Raw genomic sequence first — 21,574 nt, forward strand, 5'->3', positions numbered from 1 at the left:
ATGCTGCAATGAACATATGGATGTACACGTCCCCTCAAAGTAGTGTTTTGGGTTTATTAGGATGAAGACCCAGAAGTGGGATTACTGGGTTGTCTCTTGTCATAGCCTTTGTCTTAAAGTCTATTTTGTCTGGTGTAAGTATTGCTGTCCCAGCTATTTTTTTCATTTCCACATTCATGACTATCTTTTCCCATCCTTTTACTTACAGTCTGCGTGGGTTTTTGATCTGAAGTGGGTCTCCTGTAGGCAGCTTATGTACAGGTCTTGTTTCCTTATCAATTCAGCTACCCTATGTCTTTTGATAGGTGCATTTAATCCATTTACATTTAAAGTAATGTTGATAGACATGTAGTTATTAGCATTTTATTATTCATGTTTTTTATCTTTTGTTTTTCTTCTTAAAGAAGTCCCTCTACCATTTCTTTAATACTGTTTTGGTGGTGATGAACTCCTTTAGATTTTTCTTGTCTGGAAAGCTCTTTATCTGTCCTTTGATTTTAAATGATAGCTTTGCTGGGTAGAGTAATCTTGGTTGTAGGTCCTCGCTTTTCATCACTTTGAATATTTCATGCCAATCCCTTCTGGCCTGAAAACTTTCTGTTGAAAAATCAGCTGACAATCAGGAACTCCTTTGTAGGTAACTAACTGCCTTTCTCTTGCTGCTTTCAAGATTCTCTCATTGTCTTTAAACTTTACCATTTTAATTATGTTGTGTCTTGGTGTGGGCCTCTTTGGGTTTGTCTTGTTTGGGACTCTGCACTTCCTGGGCTTGTATATCTATTTTCTTCACCAGGTTAGGGATGTTTTCCATCATTATTTCTTCAAATAGGTTTTTAATTACTTGCTCTTTCTCTTCTCCTTCTAGTATCCCTATGATGTTGGTTATGCTTGATGTTGCCCCAGAGGCCCCTTAAACTATCCTCACTTTTTGGCTTCCTTTTTCTTTTTTACTGTTCTGATTAGGTGTTTTTTTGTTACCTTATCTTCCAAATCACTGATTTGAACCTCTGCTTCATCTATTCTACAGTTGATTCCCTCTAATGTATTCTTTGTTTCAGTTATTGTAGTCTTCATTTCTTAGTTTTTCTTTTTTATGTTTTCTATCTCCATTTTTAGGCTTCCTCCCTCTTTGTTGAAGTTCTCACTGAGATCATTGAGCATCCTTATAACCAGTGTTTTGAACTCTGCATCTGGTAGATTGCTTATGTCAATTTTGTTTAGTTCTTTTTCTGGAGCTTTGTTCTGTTCTTTCATTTGGGACATGTTCCTTTGTCTCCCCATTTTGGCTGCCTCCCTGTATTTGTTTCCATGTTTTAGGTAGAGTTGCTGTGTCTCCTGGTCTTAGTAGGGTGGCCTTACGTAGTTGGTGTCTTGTGGGGCCCAGTGGTGCAATCTCCCTGGTCACCTGAGCCAGGTGCTCCAGGTTTATCCCTTGTGTGGGTTGTGTGTAGTTGAGCCTTGATTTGCATGTCAGTGGGAGGGACTGACCCTCAGGCTGGTTGGTTGTGATGACTGGCCATGACTACAGTGAAGGAGTTATTGTGAAGGGGCTGACCCTATAGATAAGATTCACTTTAGCAGGTCTCTGGTGCCTGCCCAGTATATTCTTTGGGTGTGTCATCTGTGGATGTGGCCTGGTGGTGCTCTGTCACTGGTCAGCATGCTGGGGCCAGGACTTCCTGGGAGGGACGGCACCACAGGGCAAGTCCAGCCTCTGCCTTGCCTGGGGCCACCTGGCATGAATCACAAAGCAATCCATAGTTGTCTTTTACCTGCACTAGGCTTGGAGGTGCCTGGGAGATGCTAAGCTGCAAACTGAGGCTGGCTGCCACTAGTGCTGGTCTTGGGGCTGCTTAACAAGAGGTACAGGGCATGCAAAGGCCAGATGCTGCTTGTTTAAGGTTTGTGAACCTTTCAAAGATTTTTAGGAAGGTCCACAGCATGAGTCAACACAGACTGTTTGGATGGAAAAGCCACTGGAAGTGGCTTGGGTGGGCCCTCAAGTTGGGTGGGTGGGTTGTCAGGGAATCACCAGGCTAGGGTAAACTTATGCTGATAGCCAGGTTGATTGAGACTCAGATATGGTGGTTGCCTTTGTCTCCACACTGGTAAGGGGGAGGGCTCAACAAAGAAACAGTGGCTTCTGCAAGCACTTCTGTCTGGGAGAAAGCTTCTCCGCTAGCCCTCATGCTGAAGCCAGACAATTCAGTTCCTCCTATATGTCCTTGGTACCTTTCAACCTGCTGCCCTAGCACTGGAGCTCAAAGCAAGTGAGTCTGTCAGTGAGAAAGTCTGTTTGTGGGTCATTTAAGAGGAGTGCTTGGGACTCCAGCAGCCATCTGTCTCACTCAGCCACAATTTCTGGTTTTCACAGCCAGAAGTTATGGGGACTTTTCTTCCCAGTGCCTTCCCTGGGCTGGAGGTCCTGGTGTGGGGCTGGGACCCCTCACTCTTCAGAGGGGACCTCTGCAGCTGAGATTTCATTCCTGATTTTTAACTGCCACTTGTGGATGTGGGACCAGCCTGTCTGCATCTCCACCTCTCCTACCAATCTCAATTCTTCTACATATCCTTAGTTATAGGACTTCTGTCCAGCTAGACTTCAGGTGATTTTCAATGATTGTTCTTCTCTAGTTTAGGTGTAGTTTTCATTTGGTCGTGAGAGGATGCAAACATAGTGTTTACCTACTCTGCCATATTGACTGGAAATTGGGGAAACAATTTCTGAGTGAGATGAGGAAGAACATACCACAAGGAAGCTGGAAGTATGAGTTAGAGAAGCTATAGTGTACAGGCTAAGCATAGGTTATTAGACAGAAGAGAAAAATGCACAAGAAGAAACAGAGAGAGGAAAGAAGAGAGACCGGGCACCTGGTCCCTAAGTTGTCTAATGTTAATGGTTTTCTAATTCCTGTACATCACTCTCTTTGTCTTCATGATAAACCCTCATTTTTTTTTTTAAAAAGAGTTAGTCTCTTTCCTGCAATCCAAAGGGTCTGAATCACACAATGGACAAATGAAGGGAGGAGGTTAACAACCCTGGATGCATCTTGATGATGAGTTCAGGTAAACACAAACACCAGGAGATATTTTTGTGTCCTTTCCTCTGTGATGCAAGGCTCCACGGTCAACTCTTGCCCTAAAAGCTGCCATACCCTGGAATCTCAGCCCTTGTAGGATCTTGGGCACTAAACTTTTCACCCTGTGAGGGCGTTTTCAGTGGCAGAGACCTTGAAAAGCTCTCTCTGCAATATATCTCAGAAATCTGGAAATTGAAGTTGGTTCCACTTGGCATGACATTAATTGTGGTCTGAAAACTGTTACTACTAAGAACTAACCACCCTGAGAAGGAGCACATCTAGTAACCTTAAATGAAGAATCTAATTCAGAAAAGCAGAGTTTTCATGTCTTTAAGGAGAAACTCAGAGTTTTCTTGGTTGGGAAAATTCTGAATTGCCTGTGACCTAATTCTGTGAACAAAACCCCCGAGACCAGCCACTGTTTATAGCTGAGGGAGATATCTGTTCACTTAAATAGGGCCTGTCATGCTGTAGCTAAATGCTTTGACAAGTGGGAAAGGACAAGTGAAATTATCTAAATGGCTTGAGCTATTTATCTATATATTGTAAGTGCTATATTTCCTGGAAAGAAGCCGTGAGTTAAGAAAATAGTTTTAACTTGTTCTCTCAACTTCCTGGCTGCTCTGATACTCAAACCACATTTCAATATTTCTGGGTTTTGTCTGACAAAGTAGAAGCGCATGGAGATGGAAGTGGGAAGGGGAGGCAGGGAGAGGATGTAGTGAAGACAAAATCATGAAACTGGAAGGAATTTCAAGGGCTCAGACACTGCAACCTCCATTTGCAGGCAGGGCTGCCATGAAACTGGGAAAAATGTGCTTCCTTTTTCTAATTCACAATGATGACATTATATGTATTTGAATGATTCTCTCCACCCTATCCACTTCATGTCAGCAAAAGCCACTTTAGCCAAGAAGAGTTGGCTACTTGGGTCTATTTGAATATGTACCAAGTAATTGCCTTTCTTCTGAATCTTTCTTCCAGTGCTGCCTAAAATTTTGTAAGTCGAAAGTCATTTCTTTGGATGACACATATCTCTAGGTATTCTCTTTGGATGTTTATGTAAACCTATCAAATAACTTTTCTCCAGGGCAGTGTGGGATTACTAGTGAATTTGATGTTACTGGGCAACTATGTGAGCTGTGGGGAAAAAAATGAAACAAAGCTCCAATATTTCTGTGATACCATAAATCTGTGGTTTGAGAAATGCTTCACATATTATATTATTTCATCTTCACCACAACACAAAAAGATAGATGTTCTTATTATTCCCATTTCTCAGATGAGAACACTAAGGCTTTGGGAGATTCTATGACTTTTTCGAAGTCTGTACATAAGAAGCAGAGTCCAGCTATGACTTAGGTCCTTAGATTGAGTGTTTTTTTCCCCCCTACTCTAGTTGAACTTTCCAGGGAACTGAGGATACAGCTGTTGTAGGTCAGCTTTTTTAGCCAGTGACCAGCAGCCAGGAGGGTTCAGGGCAATAGTAGGCAGTGGGTGCTTCCATCCCCATGAGAAGGCCAAGTCCTCTTCCTGAGGGTGGCCTCTGGGAGGGCATACACCCCCCCACACACACCCACACCCCAGGTAAGTGGCAGCCTGGCCAGCCCTAGTGAGAGGTGATGTAAGCTGTCTCTTCCCAGGAGAGAAATTCTGACAGGAAATTACCACTCCTCATCTGTGCTTTCTCATTTTCTCCCCAAAGTCATATCACTTTCAGACATCCAAAGTATGTTATTTATTTAGTCACCATCTGTATTATTTATCTATTGGTGAATAACAAATTAACCCAAAATTTAACAGCTTAAAACAAGAAACATTAATTATCTTAATTTCTGTGGGTCAGAAATTTAGGAGCACCTTAGCTTGGTAATTCTGGTTCAGATGCTGTCAGAGGCTGCAGACAACTGAAGGTCTGACAACAGCTGCCTCCAAAATGGCTCTCTCACATGACTGTTGGAAGGAGGGCTCATTCCTTCACCATGTGGACCTCTCCATAGGGCTGCTTGAGTGTCCTCACGACAGTGAAGCTAGCTTGTTCCAGAGAGAGCAATCCGAAAGGAAGGGCAAAGAGAAGCTCAGGTGTCTTTATGTTCTAATCTTGGAAGTCACATGCTGTCACTTCTGCCACTCTCCCTTCATTAGAAGTGAGTCACTATGTACAGTTCACATTTAAGAGAGGAAAATTAGAGTCTATCTCTTGAAGGAAGGAGTATCAAAGTATTTGTGGTCAAATTTTGCAATTACCACACAGGCCCACTAGAGCACTCAAGACGTGTATGACTCTAACAACTTTCAGGTAATGGAACCAGAAGAGTGAATATTTCTCTTAGTTGTTCACCTAAGTCAGAGGTGGATTATAGGATTGTTCTGATGAAGCTCTGGAAAAGACATGGTCATTCTTCTAAGAAGCACACCGTCACAAATGCAGCAGGCAGATAATTACGACACACTGCATCCAGTGCTCTAACAACCATGACCGAGATTTATTGAGCACTTACTATGTAGCCGTGATTGTCAGAGGGGCTGTATTTGCATTAAGTCACTTAATTCTCATAACAATCCTATGAGATAGGTACTGATACTATCCCCACTTATGAAGACAGTAATTGGTGGAGCTGGAATGAAAAGAGCATATACAGGGTACTGAGGGATCCAAGAAAGGGGGTGCCTCCTTCTGCCTGAGTGGGGGTGAGAATTGTAAAAGTATGACAAAGGAGATATTTAAGTTGGGCTGTGAAGCATGAGTAGGAGTTCCTTCAGCAGACAAGGTAAAAGAGATGTAAGAACACAATCTGGGCAAGAAATTGTGAACACTGAGACTAGCGTACGGAGAACTACTAGAAGTTTCCTACAGCTCTCTCATATGTTCCGGTGGATGTGAGCAAGCTTTTTGTAGTATTTACATCTGAGTTTTACACAAGTCATGCCCACAATCTGATTTTGATTCATCCCTGAATGAAAATTCATGCACCAAATAGACCTTTCAGGGGACAGTGGTAGGTGTGGAGAAAGAGAAAAATGCCTATGTCTTACCTCTGTCGAGTTTGTTGTGTTGTTCAGAGCAGGCAGAGAATGAGGTTGTCCTCTTAAGTTCATTTACCATAGGCTATGGTTTGCTTTTCTTTGATCCCTGCAACAGAAAGTGACCACAGCCAGCTGTGATCTGGCTAGCTGTCCCATTGTCTCATCAATTTCACTGGAGTGAATGGGAAGCCTTAACACAATGTATAAATGACAGGAACCATCCTTTTCTATGAAGGCTCACATGGTACCGCTCATCACTGCCCCAGCAAACTCCTACTTAGCCTGACTAAGTAAGTAACATTGTGGTGGTTAGTTGAGTATTTTGATCTAAGAGTTACTACAGAAGTCATCCATACATTATTAATGTTCAAAGAATTACAATCCACTAAGGGACCACTTTGTTCCAACATAACTCCATGCATGATTTAATATTTCTGTGAAGATTCAAAGGCACTGCAGATGTTATGGGTTCTTAAAGTTCACATTATGATGGTAAGGTTAGGTACATGAGGTGAGAAAGTGAAAGAACGAGGGCAAAGATGTTTTCCTGTGGGAAGTACCAAGCTTGCTCTGGAGGTTGAGGGTGGAGGTCAACTTAGGAAGGCATGCATCTTCCAGGCTGTTCCTGGAATGAGCAGAACACAGGGCTGTACCAGAGGACAGGTGTTGCCACAGATAGCATCTTGGAGCTCCTCTGGCCCGTGGTTAGAAAGGCATCTAGTGGAAATGTCCTTCCTAATCAGAACCAGCTTCAGAGTTGAGTCAGAATGCAGTTTCTTGGGGGCTCTGCTTCCTAAGGGCACCAAAGCATTGCTGGGGTACCAGACCTTACTGAAAATAGAACAAGATAGAAAAAGTGGTTTATTCGAAGTATAAGTGCAATTAGAAGTATATTTATTAGAAGTATACATGCAATTGGAATATTTAAAAGAAATATTGTTTGCAACGTGTTGGGGTTTCACAATAGTTGCATGCTGTTTTTCCTTTGAAGGAGGGCAGGTCTGGATGTCTGCTGAGCTTTTGTTTATGTGAGTGGGGTATGCCAATTTGGGACAGAGCAGAATTGTTCAGAGAACAGAAGAGAAGCCTGGCACTTTTGTCAGCGGTCTTCCTGCCCTCTCCCTCATTCCTCTACATAAATGTAAAACAGATTTTTAAAGAAAGTCATTTTGGAGGGATGCTAACGTATTAGGCTTCCCACTAAGGTCTGATCATGTCTCTGTCTGGCTTTGTTCCGAGTACGTGGATTGTTTAAATCTCACTGGTCAACTTATCCTGGAATCCCAATCACCCCACGGTCTGCCATTTCAGGAAGCTGATTCTACTTCCATCAGAAAGTGAAAACAATAAAAAAGAAGAAAGGGGATCTAAAGCAGTCAAGTGTTCAACTTTTTGACAACTCTAATTTTTAAAAGATGGAGTAGAAACTGATATTTAAAAGGAGGTTTAAAAATTGCCTATATCTGGTTTTACAAGAATCTGTACTAGAGAGTATCTTAGAGATGATCTAAGAAGCTTTGCAGATGAGGAGACTGCGGCCCAGTGTGACTTGTCCAGGTTCTCATGTGACTGCAACGTATATAGAATTAAAAGATAATCAGCGAGATACAGGAAAATGATCCCCAAGACAACGTCTGAAGGATGTGTCCATCTCATCATCATTTCTTTGTCATTATTTCTTCCTTTTATCTAATGAGAGATAGGGAAAGAGGAATTATTTATGATTCCTTGTTATTACCCAGGATTACTCATGAGGATAACAAAACCAGTCTGGATGCTGCAACTTCCTTTGACAAACATTTCTGTAGCAGTTATTATGTGTCAGGACTTGTTCCAGGCAGATTCTGAATATGAATCCATTTCATGATTGTGACAACCCCATGAGACAGGTACTATTATTTCCATTTTACAGATGGGGAAACTGAGACATGTAGCTGGCACACAGCAGAGTTGGGGCACACCTAGACAGTCTGGTCAGAATCTGCTGTTAACCATTAAGCCAGCCTGGCCTCAGAGCTCTGCCCCTTAACTTTTCCAGAAGTTTTTACTGTTATCCCCCATGATCCGCCTAAACTAAGGAACATGTAGAGGTCTAGTGCTGGTGAGAGTGCAGAGGCTTTGCTGGATGAGATGGGGTCCCTGGAAGGGTCCTCAGGATTGAACAATAGAGCAACACAGATGCCCAGAGGAGATTTTCCACAAAAACATCAGCTTTGTTGGGAACAGAGCAAGGAAAGCGGGTGAGGGCGAGGCTGGGATGTAAGATGCAGTCCATATGCGATTACATTGAGACACATGTATATATGTGTTTGGCAGTCTGCGCACATGTGGTTCTGGTTGTGTGTGAATGTGTTTATGCATTCATGTTTTTGTGCCCACTGTGTGTGTGTGTGCGTGTGCATGTGTGTGTGTGTGCACCCGTGGACTTGCTAATGTACTGGGAAGGTGCTAGAATCAATTCCTTCTCCGTCCCGCTCCTATGACTTGGTTTCTGCTGCGTAGTGAGTTCATACCCACATCTGGGTTCATTCTGCCTCCGAAGTACCAAGTCCTCCCTGCGTACTAAATGATTCAGATCTCTCTTCTCCTTGAGCCAAAGGAAAATGAAGCTGAGAGAAAAAGTAAAGAGAGAATTCTAAAATTAACACTCCCCCCCCAAGGGCTATTATTTGCTCAGAAGTCCATAGGATGAGCAATACCCTTGGAGATTTTCTCTTCTCTTGAATGAAGCTGAGGCACACAATTGGAGAGGACCACAGAGTCCCCTGGTATGCTGGCTCCTATCCATGTGGGCGGCCAGGACTTACGCCGGTGGCTCAGAGGCATTAACAATTTGGCCATGAAGTCGGGACCTGGCAGGGCCGTCCAGGTTCCATTTCCCCAAACCCTTAAAAATTTAAGACCCCTATTTAAGACCAGCCCTGCTGTCCCCAGAAACACTGTTTATACAGGGCTTTTCCAGAAGCCACTGCCTCTAAGCCGACAGGAAAAAGGAAACGGAGAAAGTCACTGCTGCTGTAGTTTTAGCACAAACTGTGGGCATTGGTCTGTCTGAAGAAGTGTCAGCCCAAGCTTCTCCCATTTCCCATTGGAAGGTGATGGTTGGGGTGATATTCCCAAAGAAGCAAAGAACAGGGTGGGTGGAGGCGACCAAAATTGCTTGGCAGCCAGGACGACAAGCAGAACCAGCAGAGGGCGCCACCGCGCTGACGCTCATCTTGCTACAAGATACAGGCGAGTGGAGGGGGGTGATGTTCAGAAAGGCCAAAGATGAATCGATTCAATACTGTACCCCCCTCCTCTGTCTCCGTCCCGCTCCTATGTCTTTTCTCTTCCCTGCCCCCTCCTCTGTCCCTACCTTCCCTCTCCTCTCTCGGTCTTTCTTCCCATCTCTAGCCCCCATCCCCTCCACAACCTGAGCAGCTCACCCCAGGGAACCTCAAGTCTGGTAACTGAGTGTTAATTATGTCTGAGTGGATTCTAGAGAAAAAGAAAACCATATACTGTATCAGCAGAGAAATGGTTTCACTATGAGGAAACTAATGATGCTTTTATCAGGAACAATATAAAGATTGCTTTTTCACTAGTGTGTGTCCCATAGGGTTCAGGGCTATGAGATATTTCTGTATCTGGCTTTAGGTTCCTCTGAGCTTTTACATAATCAAATCAATATAGCCATGATTCACCCTCTGGCAACAACTGCTCCCTGCAAGTTTGCTGTTGCTTCTTGAGTGGCTAAAGAGAAAATAAATAAATATATAGAAAGGAACTTATTATGAATCTGTAAACATTGATTTGTTTGGTCTTCAGTCTTCCTTTTTTAATTGCTCTGCATACACATGCACACACTCGCACATGAAGTGAGCGTATAAGTTCATGGCCAGAAAACAAGGTGGCTGCGTGTTGCCCCAGTGTTTCCCGTGGCCTGTACGGAAGAGGCTTGTTCTGATTTTCAGAGTCAGAGATTTGTTGCTTGCCTGTCCTCCATTGTCCTTTTCATCCATTTTATTCATCTTCTTTCCAGTCCCTGTGAATCCCCTACATTCTGGGCGTGATTTTGGTCCTTGCCTTTCTCTTTGAGTCACATTGTTTTTATCAGGGATTTCCCTCCCCTACGCCTGGCAGAAATGCTTTCCCTTGGACTTACATGTCATCCCAGTACCATCAGCAAGGCTCAGGCTTCTCTCTCCCCTGTCCTGAGAACAGCTGATCTGGGCCCCAAAGAGAACAAATATGAGAGTGGGGAGGAGGAGAGAGAGTGCCTCTTGCATTTCCTTGGGAAACACACCTTCCCTTCTAGTTCCTCCTGAGTGTCAGCCCAAACTTCACCATTCACAGTAGGTTAGCATTGAGATCAGCTCTTGAAATCTTTCAAAATAAATATGATTTGCCACTCCCCCCCCACCCTGTCCCTTCTTTCTCTAAGTAAATAAACAAAGACATCTTTCTTTCAGACTAAAACATCGGGGAGGATTTGGTGTCATAGCATTCTGTCAGCTACTTTTCATAGACAAATTCAGATGACAGGGTCCTCTAAATATGGCTTTTGAAATGTCACTGGCTGCTTTGAATCAACATAAAGTCAACTGAGAAAATGGGTGTGTTTAGCTGGGTTTGGAGAATAAAGGTAGAGCCTCTTAGGCATCTGGCTGGTCACAGGGACAGGCGAAGATTGTGTGGGCATTTCTATTCTTGTCCCAAGCGATAGAGGCCTTGTGCATATATGCTTCCTTTTTAAAACCTGCCTCTCAGAAGGAGAAAAAAAAATTGGAAGTAGTAACAGAGACAAGATGGTAAAGAAAAACCACTTATGTAATCAGATGTGCTGAACCTTGGGGATGAAGTCATCACAAAAATAAAATGGCTCCCTAATTATGAGGAGTCTTAATGTTGAAACCACGTTTCTGTGACAAGGAGGCCATGATCCTCTGAGAGGACAGCAAGAATGGAATTCTTTAAAGAGCTCCCTTCTTTGGGTAAGTATTTGCTACTGGACAACATCATCTTGCAGTCCTGTCAGCCCTGTTACACTCCAGGACTTCCAGACACCTGGGTAGACATGATCTAGCTTGTACTTCAGGGAAGGGAGGAGATATTCAAATAGTATTGGTATCACCATGCTAGCAACACAGTGTGTTCGAGTATGGAGAGTCACAATGGCTGCCATTTATTGGACATCTACTGTGTACCAAAGATTATGCTAGGAGCTTTGTGTGTATTAGTGCCTTTGATTAATTCAAATCCTCTGGACAGTATAACAAAGAAAGTCTTATTATTCCCATTTTATGAAAAAGGAAACTGAGACTTAAAAAGATTAAATGATTTGCCCAAGGTCACAGAGGTGGTACGCGATTGAGCCTCTTTAACCTCCAAAGTCTGTGGACTTCCCACCATGCCAGTGTCACAAAAAGTGTGGAAAACATGCCAAGGTGACATCGAGTGGTTCCTGGACCAACTTATACAAAATTAGATAATTTAATGCTTCTTTTTAAACAAATATTAAAAATTGCATTGCTATTCTTTTTAACCGAAAAAATTAGCCTTTTTAAAGAATAATATGGCCATTTTTTACTTTAAAAGAAAGGAAAGCAATGTAAACAAATTAAGTAAATATATTGAGAAAAATGGTAGAAAGTGCTGATATGATGAAAATCACAAAGGAAGGAAACAAATGACTGGAGGTTGGGGAAATACCACAGTCAGCCACACTGCCTCTAAGAGCAGGAAAGCTGAGATAGTGTTAGCCACCTCAAATTCTGTGTTGAGAAGGATTCTGAGGCCCCATGTGTTATCTATTAGTGATGTCTGCCTTGGGGTACCATGCAGGCTTGCGGGGAACTAACAGTAACTTGTGAGACCTCTTTGATCAAGCCAGCTTGCTCCTTTTCCAGAGGAAGAAGAAGCCCAGAGAAGCTAACAGAACCATTCAAATGTTTTGAGTCAATAATTCTACAATGAACAGCCTTTTTCTAACAGGTCCAAACATTAGTTTATAGTTCACTATCAATACATTTTGCCTTTTGGGGAGGGGTGGGGGTCATGCTATAGGCATAACTTCACCCAGTTTAAGGTATTTCCAGTAGACAGGCATCACTGGATTAGAGTCCTGTCCGACTCCATGTGTGATCTGAGGAAGTGACTTTTGAAGTTTCTTCCTCTGCACAGATCACCACCATTATAGTGCGGTTATAAGGGTTGGATGAAATATACTGCATAAAGCCCCAATTATGGTAAGCAGAATACAAGTTCAATAAACAGTACCAATGCTTTGTCATTCCCTTATCCGTACAATGCATGTTGTTCAATGCCTACTATGTGCATTAATTTCAACCAATAGTGTTTGCAGGGCAATGAAAATAACAGGCAATTTATTTGTCAGGGTACGCTTGGAAGGCTCAGCTGACACTTCCCGACGTCTTTCTGGACATCATTTCTTTGGCACACAGCCCTCCATCCTCACCAACACACGAACACCCAGGCCCTGACCACATGCTCTCACACCAGAAAAATCAGAAAATACACTAAGAAAAATCCAATAATACTTACTTGAGGTTTTTAAACTCCTTGGGGGTAGATAGATACAAGGCAGTAAACCAGCATAGGGAAAGAAAAACAGTTAAAAAAAAAAAAACTAATAAAAAAAATCCCATAGGAAGGAAATGGGAACCCCCCGCCCCCCAAACGGAGCTCAGTTGTGTGGTTGCTGTAGCTGCCTTCCTGGAAAGGGGGCCAGAAGCTGAGTGCATAGAGCACTTAGACTGGAATTGTTTTCTAAACAGATTTTTTTTTTAAGCGTGTATTTTTCACATATTTTAACCTTTCTCAAAATGTCCTGGCCAAAAGCAGTAAAAATGCTGTACTATTAAACTTAAATTAGGGGCCTGTGTCGGCTGAGGGACCCAGATGGGTTTCTTCTGGCAACTGGGGAGAGGCCGAGGGGGGACAGCCAAGCACAGCACACTGCCCTCAGGTTCTCTCTGGGTGCAGAGGGGAGCTCAGCTCACCTCGGCCCCTGGCTAACATGGGGAAGGCCCTCCTGGGGGGAGCAGTGAGAGAAATTTTACAAAATAATGAAGGGACTTATGTACATTGAGAAGTTACAAAAATTAAATGTGCATGTTTTCAGAACCAGCAAAAGAGGCTATGAGTAAAGTTTCATTTTGCATTCCTAGTTATAGAAAGGGAGGGCCTCTTAGGACTTAGCAGGGGGTGCCTAGAGGTAAGGTATTAGGGGGTAGGGAGTGGCCCAAGTTTTATTCAAAACAGTAGGTTTTAGCTAAAGCCAAGTTGGGCAAAAGAGACATGTTCACAAGTCATCACCAGTTATGGCCAAAGAAAAGTCACTTTCGATCTTGTGATTTTCTCCAGTCTTTGGGGACCAAACTGGAAGCTTTAGGACTTTTTTTCCTCAGGAAAGCAAACTCTGGAGGTAGGATAAGTTTTGGGTGACATGTTGGGTCACCTTTACTATCATGAGAGCCCAGCACAATCTGACTGGGTCAGAGGGTACCTGAAGAAAGTTCTGTTTTCAGGGATGAGTGGGTTTATTGATCTCATTGGAAAATGAGCATTTCAGCTTCTCTCTGAGGAATCAGCCTGGATGTGTCAGCAGAGTCCCTTTGGACACATCGACCCAAGCTGAAAAATGTACTTACAACATGTCATGTCTACTGATTGTGGTGCCACTGGCTGTGTTGTCTGAAGGTCTATTCCTGAAGAAAGAGAGGGAGGGGGGACCAGGATCACCTCTCTCTGCAGACTGCTTTGGCTCAGGTCTGCACCCAGGTGCCCCAGGCACAGAGAGACAGGTCTACGGGCAGTTATGGAAGCTGTCAGGGACCCTCTGAGCCTTGCACAAAGATTGTTGCAGTTAGGAAGAGCCTGTAGCTCGCAGATGTTTTGCAGCAAGGGTGGAACATCTGAAGAGTCTATTGGTACCACCAGGCCTTACAGTTGGGAGTCCAAGTTTGGGCTGCTAGGACATGACCTAAGGAAAGAAATGTTTGACCAGACATCTGAGAATATCTGTTTTGTTTTGCCCATATGGATGCAGCCTGCCTGGCCTGGGCTGCAAAATGGGGACCCATTTGCAAACATAGGCAATGCTGATATGGGCAAAGCCAACTTAGGTGATTGCATTTTTCCTATTTAAATCTTTCAATAATATGAGTTTCTTCCTGTAGTATTCCAAATCTAAACTTTCAGCATTTGAAGGGAGGGGACAGAAACAAACCTGAGGTATCTTGGTCACCATTTGCCCTCTGGTTTTCGAACCCTTTTTTCCTCTTCTTTTCCCAACTTGGGATACTAAAGGGCCTCAATTCACTGGTGTTTGCATCCCCCCAACAACAACCTGCCTTGTTCCCTGATGAGATGAAAGGTGATGCTGAGAGAAAGGGTGTGTAGTGGCGTTATCCTGGGAGGAGGACCCCGCCCAAAAAAAATGAAGAAGAAGAAAAAAGAAAGAGAGGTTACATGTTGGTCATGTTTCTGTGGGCTTTTTAAGAATGCCCAGGCTCCCGGCCGGTGGTGGCGGCTGGTTTTTGGTGGCAGAGTGATGCCTGGTTTATTCTTAGTTAAGTGCTTGGGGAGTGTGAGCCCGAGGGGCTCTGAAATGGAAGAACAGGCAAGCAGAGCGAGGCTTGCCCTGCCTGTCTTCTGGAGCTATTGAAGGCTGGAGAAGGCACGTAGATGGAGGTGAAGACCCAGACATTGTTGCATTATGAGTGCCCCCGACTCCACCTCCTGCCCCCCAAATCATGAGTGTTTTATGTGGTTCTTTTTCCCTTTGGTGAGGAAAATGGGATGTGGTGTCAATTACTGGGAAAAAATATACAAAGTCCTAATGGCTAATCTATTCTTCTAAGTATGAGGAGGGCTACTACACCTATGAGACTTGATCTAATTGTGTAATAAAACTCGAATCATCTCAAGCAGGATCGGACCTGCAGGTCTGTTTGAGAAGGCTCGGGCTGCCGCGCCACTGCCCTGGGTAGGGGAGCGGAGAGCTGACCCTGGAAATTGCTTGTGGGGAAAACAGACGGGGGCCTGAAGGGAGGCGGGAATATGGCTGCAGGGAGCAATCAGGGACCATAAAGATGTTGGACCGTAAACAGTATCTTCTTCTTTTATGTATCTCTGTGGTGGCACTTGTATCCTCAGCTCGAATGTCTATGTCAAGAACCTAACCTTAGAAAGAAATCCACGGTGGTGCTCCATGACATTTTCTCCCTTTCCCCTCTTCCCAGCTCTCATCTTGGGTAGGGTGTTGTTTAAAAAACTCACGGTGCCAAGACTTTCACATAATTTGTCTTGTTTACTTTAATCATCCCAACAGCCTTCGGTGGAAAATCCAATTATCATTTTACAGATGAAAAAAACCTAAGAAAGGCAAAATTGTCCAAAGTTACATTGCTAAAAAGTGATGGCGCTAGGGCTCAAATCTGGGTGGGCTTTCTAACTCTTTTCTGTCCTTTGCCATTCCTCCCCAGCTGTCCCTGGGGGCAGCACACCCTCTTTGCAAAGCCCTGCTAAGTGATTTGGTTATAAGGACAAGGTGGGGAGGAGGCTCTAGAGGGGGGCATGTGTAGTAGGAAGCTGGTGGCAACTCAGATCCTAAAATTAGCTTTTCTTCTTTCAACTCTTTCTGATCCCATCTAAAAACATGAAAAGGCTTGCTACGCCCTTGCATGTAAGTCCAATGACAGCTTCTAACGCCACTGCAAAAGGCAAAGCCTCTGTTTATTTAAGCATTTGGGATTTTTTTTTTTTTAAAGAAAGAAAAATACATCTGGGAGTAGAAGTCACTGGGTTATAAATGAGCTCTCACCCCACCAAAAAAAAAAAAAATAATAATAATTATAATAAAAATAATGGCACCATATTCTCTGATAAACCAGTGCCAGAAAAGCTCTTGGGGATCAAGTTTTGTCAGTCCCCAGCTTTTACCAATTTAAATTCTTGGCAGAGTATTAAAAAAAAAGTATAAGGTATTTGAAACTCCAGTCCCTCAGGTACTAAATCTAGTGTTTCCTGGCAATAGATGAATGTTGCTGGAGTGAAAACCTAGCACCACAGGACCATATCTCCATGGCTGTTCGTATTTATACTTAACAGAAAAATATGTCATTCTTTCAAGATCTCTTTACAGGGCCAATTTTTTCTTTTTTTCTTTTTTTTTTACATATTACCCACCCTTTTCTGATAAAAATGAAGGCAGACCAAGGCTAGGACACAGACGTAGTGTGTTAGTGTGGCGCTCTTTTGGTACCAGAAATCATGTTTCCCCAAAGCTGCCTAGTTTCCTAAACCACGGATATAATCCAGACGTAGGAACAGACTCTGGACCCACAGCACTCTATGGAGGTGGTGAGTGGGTCAGCACTGCAGTAGCCTGGTGGCATTCACTCCTTGGTCACTTCACGTTTCCTTGTTCTTTATACTGTGTCTGTGATCCACAAGGAGTGTTGGAACTCTATGGTCCCTCAGATGTCTTTGCCAGAAACTCGGCTTGGCAAAGGATGTTCAACTCTTTCTGCACAGCTAGCAAAAAGATCCCTTTTTAGTATCAATGTCTATACTCCATTCATGAACTATGGGTCATCTTTTATATCCTGGGCTCCTGCAACTTTACCTGGTCACAGAGTTGCAGAATATGTTTTCCTACTGTACTGCTTCTAATTAAGGTTCTTCTCTCTCCTTTCCCCTAATCTCTGCTAATAAGAGTTTAGTCTAGAATTATCTGGAAATACCTCAGTTGACTGACCTCCCTGAGTCTGTGGACTACATTTCAACCTTTATCAAAGAAGAAGGAAAGAGGACACATGTTTATCGAACACCTACTATGTTTTGGGTACTATGCTTAATCCTTATTCAATTTTAAAACTTGGGTGATGAATTATAAACCTCACGAAGAAAGGCATGGTATTAATATTTTAAGTACTTTGAAACCCTGGGAAGCACTGCATAAAATATTGCAATGTGCCACTTTCATTTCTTTATCCAATCTCGAGTTTCCAATTTTTGCAAGTGGAAAATTCACCCCTTCACTTTCAGAAAAATGAATTTTTAGTCAACGTGTTAAAATATCTCAACCCTCAGTACTTTGTGAAATATTTATATCATAACCTGAGGGACACAGGGATGTCTTTGCAGGAATGGAAAATAACTGAGGTGAAGATTTTCAATAAGAAGTTGCCACGGGAACTTTCCCTATCTCTTATGAGTACCACTTAAGCTTTAGCCCACATGGCAGCCTTTGCTTGGTACAAGCTGGTGAGATGTGACTCAATCATCTAAAGCAACTGAGAACCACAGCATCAAATCGCAGCAGCAATGAGGCCAACTTTTCCTTTCCATCCTTCTCCCAACGTAAGGCAGCTGCCCAAGGCAGCCCCTGCTCTTTGTCCTTTCTTTGCATTCTTCTTCTAAGAGTTGTTCATCTATTCTCACAATATCAGTCGAGACTTCTACACTAATCTCTAGGCTCCATGCTGACTTCTCCTTACGGCTTCGGTCCTGTTTGCCCAGCTGCCTGTAGGACATTTAAACATGGTGGCCTCACCTCAAAGTCAGCATGCCCCCAAACAAGTCCTTTTGCTCCCAGAGTGCCCTGTTTTAGCTAATGTCCCCATTTTCCCAATTATTCACATCTGAAATACTAGAACCGTTCAGACTTTCCTGTCTTTTTAATATTAACAATCATTGCCATTTATTAATAATAATAGCTAACTTTAACGGGATTCTTCCTGTGTGCTTTGCCTCATTTGGCTTCATAGTCTCATTGAGCTCTCATCACAGTTCTATGAAGTAGATATTATTATTATTATTATTACCACTATTATTCCCATTTTCTAGATGAGGAACCAGCTCAGAGATGGGAAGTGATTGGCCAGTCACAATACTGAGTGTGGAACTTAAGTAGATCTAGATCTTGGTTTGTCCTTCTCCAGAGCTCACACGTAACTCCCTACACTATATGGCAATCAAACAGAGTCTGACCCATTCTTCCTAAGAAATGTCTCTCGAAGCCATTGGTCCTGTCCTATTCCCAGTCCACCTAGGCCCACATCATCTTTCTCCTGCACTGATTTCCCAGCACCATGATTTCCCTGGATTCAGCCTTTTCCCATCAAAAACATTATTAAGAGCTAATCCTTTAAGATACAGTGTTTACTATATTGACTAAGAACCAACCTCCAGTGGTTCTCTATGAAAGCAGCCTTAGCCAAATTGTATTCTGGAATATTCCACACACATCCCCTCATTGGAGGGGCAAGAGTCTGCTCTGTGCCAGGATGGGGGAAAGACAGACTAATGGAGCTTTTACTCTAACAAAGAAGTTAGGCATTGAATCAAAGTTACAGAGGTGATGAGTGTTTTGAGGAAAAGTTCAGCATGCTTATCGGAGCCCCTGAAAAGTGATCTAAACTCATCTAGATTAGATCTAGCTGGTCAGGGAAGCTACTTTTAGGAAGATCCACAGGGTGTTTATAGGTATACATTAGGGTTGAACGAAACAAAATACATTGCTTTATTTCAAGTCTTCTCAAAGCCTGACAGCGTGCTAAAATGTAGTGTGACCTTCCAAGGAAGTGACTTGGTAATAATACATCATTTCCCAGATTTTTTTGATCATAGTGACCTGTATTTTCTGAAGTGTCTTACAGGGTGAGTGTTCTGTAGCATACTAGTGTAGGAAAGTCTGCTCCAGAGGATCAAGTTCAAAGTCCTCATCCTGGCCTTGGTATTGCAAACACAATTATTAACTTGACTTGAAAAATGTTGCCTATTCTACCGACCTGCTTCCCCAGCCATCAATGCAGCCACTTGCTGTTAACATGGCCGCCCTGTGCTTGTCACAGGTACAGATCCACCTCCCTCAGAAAATGCCGCTTTCTGTACCCAACACACCAAATCACATCCAACTATCCAAGGTCCAATTTGAAATTACTACTGCAACTAAGAAAACTTGTTTTTCTTATTACGTTTGCAGGTCATATGGCTCTCTCATTTTCCAATCCTCTAGCTCTCAGATACACTGGAATCGAAAGGCCTTGGTTCAAGTCCCAGCTTTGAATTCACTATCTATGCAACCCTGGGCACGTGGCTTTTCTAAGTCTCAGCTTTATCATCTGTAAAAAGAAGGAATATATTCCCCAAAAACTGAATCTATTCCCCCCCCCCCCCTTAATGAAATGGTGAATAGGAGCGTGATTGTGGAGAGAAGGAATCTTTGCAGAAATCTTCTGTCTTGGTCTTTGAATGAACTCACTGGGCTCTTTCCAGGATTCTGCATGGCATCAGTCTAAAGCATCAGACCTTATACTAAGAACACATCTGGGAATTATGTCCAGCACCTCCTCTTCTACACCACCAACTACCATTCTCAGCCAGATTACAGCCTTCAAAGCCCAAGGTTTTAACGGGATACCTTGATCACCTTCTCACCTTGGCTGGCCCTCGGGGCAGGTGGCAGAGCATACCTTCCAGCATGGTTGTGAAGACCAGTAAGAGGAAGCCTCTGCAAATAAAGCTGAGATGTCATCATTGCCTTTGTTCTATTCACCTTGTTCTAATAATATGGTTATCTCATATGGACACGGAATCTCTTTATCTCTCTGTGGCTGGTATAGAGAAGAGACTCAATAAGCATTGCTGAATCAAAGTGGTAATGCAAGGAGTACTTTGAAGATCCATCTTTCTATATGTCTTCCTTAAGGAGCCATCTTTGACTCCATCCCAAACTAGATTAGGGGCCCATGGTTCTTGATCTTTTCCTTTGGGGTGCTCCTGACTACCACATCCCAAGGTTTAGGGATTATCTGTCCAGCTGGTGGTCAGCTTCAAGATAACCAAACCTGCCGTGTCCACCTGTGTTCCAGAGCCTGGGACAGTACATGGCACAGAGTAGTTCTTCTTTGTTCAAAGAACACATTAATGAACAATGGAATGAATGCTTTTGGATGAACCTAAGGTAGAGGGTGTTTCATCTACAATATTTATTAAACTTTTACTATGTATACACTTTTGCATCTCCTGAAAGGTAAAATCCATTTAAGACCTTGTTTCCTTTAAGTTCTCAGATTTTCACTCCAGGCTAGAGTTTAAAGGGATCAAGGACTAAAATCAGGTAGATCTAGATTTGAGTCTTTTCCTCGATTTATTAGCTGTGTGAACTTGGGAAATTTACTTAACCTCTCTGTGCCAGTTTTCTCACTATAAAATGGAAATTATAATCCTAAACTTTCAGGGTGATTGGGAGGAGTAAATACCATAGTGCACATAAAATCTTTGGCACAGAGCCTGGCATACAGTAAACCAATAAATGATAGCTGTTGTTGCTGTTGGAGTTGTCATGAGTATGTCTCCAGCCTCAAAGAGCTTGCAGTCTAGTGGAGGAGACGCAGGACACCTTAGCACTCACATCATCAGACAGGCCTTCGTAACCTCATGCTCAAGTGTAACCAACCCAGCAACCTGAGATTTATGTGGACCCTTCTAGGATCATGTTCTGTGTCCACATAGAAAAGGAACTGACCTTACCCCATTCGCTATGCACCCTTTAGAACCCAGTTGGAATTCTAATTCCCCCATGAGTAAGCCATGTGACCCTAGTAAAGCTACTTTACCTATTCTCCTTTCTGGTTTCTGGTTTCTGTTTCCATGCTTATGAAATGGTGCTAATGATACTTATTGAGCTGCAGTGAAGACTAAATTAAATAAAATAGCATTCATGAAAAGGCCTTTTGTAACATTCCCCCAATTACCCACACTTGCAGGGAGCAGTCCTTAATACTTATATAGAGAGGCCCTACGCTCCTGGGGCCGGGGTTTCACTCTTGCCCCTGTACAAGAATGTCACAGACTGACCAAATGTCCTTGTATTATATGGAGTTTCTGAATCCAAATACAAGAGATAAAAGGAGTCTTCTTATAAGGATTCTCTCAGCTTTCTGGTCCATCAGCACAGGGGAAGAATGCAGTCCCCTTTCTCTCCCAAGTCTAGACTTCCTCTCTTCTCTGTTAAGCCTGCGAGGTGGTTCTGGCTACCTGGGCCTACAGACAGAAGGAACCAACATGACCTGCCCACTAGACCCCTTTCTGGGTCTCAGAGCCAACAGCACCCCTCTCCAAAGATCAAAAAAGCCTCCAGTCCACTGGAAACCCCCTTGATGCCCCTTTTCCAGCCTTTCTGAATCTAGAATCTTATTTCTCTGCCTCCCAGTGGGCCCACTCGCCGTTCTCCTCACGTGCAGTGAAAGGATAGAAGCGTTGTCTTTCAACTCCCACTCTTTTTAAATTTCTGGTTTCTGTAGTGGCTCTTCAGCATGTCTTACTGTATGTCCTCGAGAGCCCTAAGGTCCTGGGAAGAGACGGAGGAGGATAAAGACAACTAATTGTAATGTAACAACATTCCATTCTCTTAGAAGTTTATACAGCAATGCTTCTTGAAGAGGAGAGTGATG

General features: G+C 43.2%; 1 long non-coding RNA gene across 1 annotated transcript in view; it reads left to right on the forward strand.

Annotated features, from left to right (window-relative positions):
• Window positions 1–21,574, forward strand: part of LOC141571113 (uncharacterized) — a 64,268-nt gene that overhangs the window by 33,766 nt on the left and 8,928 nt on the right. The window lies entirely within an intron of this gene.

The sequence above is a fragment of the Rhinolophus sinicus genome, chromosome 16, assembly GCF_057876585.1.
Source record: "Rhinolophus sinicus isolate RSI-liver-muscle chromosome 16, RSI-T2T, whole genome shotgun sequence".
Lineage (NCBI taxonomy): Eukaryota > Metazoa > Chordata > Mammalia > Chiroptera > Rhinolophidae > Rhinolophus > Rhinolophus sinicus.